Below are 2975 nucleotides of genomic sequence, written 5' to 3'. Positions count from 1 at the left end.
GCCCAATGTCCTGCTCAGAAGTGAGTTTGCTTTTCCCTCTTCCTCTGCTTTATGCTCATTTTCTTTCTCTCTCTTTCTCTCTTTCTGTCAAATGAATTAATAAGATCTTTTAAAAAAAGACATTTTAAAGATGAGAATATTGTCTTTGCTATTAAATAAGCCAACCAGGTGTGTGATTGTTACTCACTCCAAATTTTCAGGTCTACTGACATACCAGATAAAGTTCTGTTACATTTTAGAACATATGAGCTATTTATGACTTGAAGCCTACCTTCTTTTCTTGCTTTGTTGAAAACATTTGTATGACATTTGAAGAACTTCCTAGAGTTCCAATAGTAGTGCATATTATTATATTGATGTCCGTATACTTATTAAAATTTTTATAATGAATATCTATTTAAAATCATGTTTTTGAGGTGGTCAGAACCATGTTTTGTAGAGTGAAAGAAATTTCACATTTGTGTTGATAACTCAAGTGAATACTCATACTTTAGCACAGGACTGTTAATCATAGAGTAGGAGGAAAAAGATGAATTGTGGTGACAGAGGTGGTTAAATATTATAAGGTATAAATATTAGATGGACTATTTGAAGAATAGATTAAGTAAGCTTATAAAATGAGTCAAAATTTTTATTTACCTTTTAGCTAAGATTTGAAAATTTTCTCTTCATTTTTTGAAAAAAGAGAAAATCTTTTGGAGTATATCCTTGAAGGCTTCTTTCACTTGCTGGTTTCTGAGAGCATAAATGAAAGGGTTTAATAAAGGGGCAACTGAGGTGTAAATAACAGTTACACCTTTGGATAAAGTCACCCTTTCCTTTGCTGTTGGTTTTATGTAATTAAAGATACAGCTACCATAAGTAAGGGAGACTACAATCATATGAGAAGAAGATGTAGAAAAAGCCTTTGTTCTTTTCTGAGCAGCGGGAGTTTTAGAATGGTCTTGATAATGAATGTGTAGGAAAGAATTACTAAAGGCAATGTGATCAAAAGTATTCCAATAGCTACAGCAAATGAAATCAATTCCAGTAAATGAGGGTCAGTACAGGAAAGCTGCAGCATGGGGGAAGTGTCACACATGAAATGATCAATTACTTTGGAAGCACAGAAATCCAGTGTCAATCCCAAGGCCACTGGTGGAAATGTAACCAGAAAGCCAATTGTCCATGAGCTGAATAGAAGTTGGTAACACACTTTGTTGTGCATAATGATGGGGTAATGGAGGGGTTTGCAGATTGCTACATATCGGTCAAAACACACGGCAGCCAGCAGGCAAAATTCTGTAATTTCTAACAAGATGAAAAAGAATAACTGAGATACAAAACTACTGTAGGAAATTATTTTGTTTTTAGTCATGATGCTTATCAGGTATCTGGGAATACAGACTGTTGTCAATGAAGCTTCCAAGAAGGAGAAATTTTGGAGGAAAAAATACATGGGAGTCTTGAGGCGGGGATCTAATTAGGTAAGAAGGATGATGGTTAAGTTCCCAATCACGCTCAACACATAGTTTAGGAGGAAAAATATAAAAATCACAATTTGCCATTGTGGGTCATCAGTCAATCCTAGGAGAATGAACTTGATCTCTCTTGACTGATTCCTCATTTCTGATTTGAATATTATGAAGATAGATATAGGAAAAAACTCCAGAAGTGGAAATAAGAGGAGTTTTTAAGAAGGTACAGACAGAAAAAAAGCAAAAAGTGAAAAACCAAAAACAATAGTCGGAAATATAAATAAATTTAAAAAAATGATCTGATTTTACAAGAGAGTTGATACTTAAAACTATAGCATAGCTCAACCTAGGAACCTCTAACAGATGATTCCGTTTAAACCTTAGTTATGGTAACAAACTACTTAATTTTTTCTTTTTTCTATTGGAACTTAAAAGATAACTTAAATTTAGCTGATCATTTCCAGCTGATTTCTGTTTCAGTGTTCTAAATAGAACATAAGCTTGACTTTAAATTTATTTTCTATGTATATCTTAAAAATTATTGAAAAAATTATTGAAATTATTGAAAAATTATTGAAAAATTATTGACTTTAAATTTATTTTCTATGTATATCTTAAAAATTATTGAAAAACTTCTATGTATATCTTAAAAATTATTGAAAACTTCTGGTAACATTTAGAAAATTAATACCAATGTTTATATGTAATATTCTTCAAAAATTCTTAGCTCATTAAAACACTTAAAAATTTGTAATATGTAGAAATAGTCACAGTTACATATTTTCTCTGTGGTTGAAATATTCCGATATATATTATTATTTTGTTTTAGTGCAGTACTTCTGCATTGTTTCTTTATTTCATTTCACTTAATTATTGTTTTTCTTTGGTTTCAAATGCATCAGTCTTCTCATATCAGTTGCATTTAATCATGAAGCTTTGAATATTGCATCTACATAAAAACAGAAAAGTAAATGACAGTTCAGAAGTCAGTAGACTACCTGACTTTTACTTGTGAGAATGCTTTCATTTATGATCTAGATATTTATTGCAAATTTTAAGTGACTTACCATATCTCAAAAACATTCATATAATTTTCCCCTTATAGGAATATGGTAGAAACAGAGGTCAAAAATAAATTATGACTATTCTCTTTCAAGAAGGTTTCTAAAAACATATGCATTCTCAAAATTATATGCATCTGTTAATTACATTCACTTCCACTGCTACTTATTAAAATGACAGAATCCAAATATTACATATAATTAGAATCCTCTTTCAGGCTAGGTAAGGTTCATTTTCTGTCTTCTTTTCTTATATATTAAAATAAAGCTGAATGTCTCCATAAAAATTCTAAGTAGAAATGTAATGCTGTAAATGAAAAGATGTTTTGGCAAATCCCTCATGTGAAAGGAATCCAAATTTTGTAACAAAGAATTCTTGTTTCATATTAAGCACTAACAAAAGGCACAGTTTTATCATTTTTCTCAAAAGACACACAAAGGGATTAATTTAAAAAAA

The 2975-nt window shown here is 30.6% G+C and overlaps 1 pseudogene; it reads right to left on the bottom strand.

The window, feature by feature from the left end:
- Positions 1 to 698: 698 nt before the first annotated feature.
- On the bottom strand, positions 699 to 1606 carry LOC116592466 (annotated as a pseudogene).
- Positions 1607 to 2975: the final 1369 nt, after the last annotated feature.

The sequence above is a fragment of the Mustela erminea genome, chromosome 6, assembly GCF_009829155.1.
Source record: "Mustela erminea isolate mMusErm1 chromosome 6, mMusErm1.Pri, whole genome shotgun sequence".
In the NCBI taxonomy this organism is placed as follows: domain Eukaryota; kingdom Metazoa; phylum Chordata; class Mammalia; order Carnivora; family Mustelidae; genus Mustela; species Mustela erminea.
Note: the sequence above shows the minus strand (reverse complement) of the source record. Positions and strands in the feature narration are given on the sequence as shown.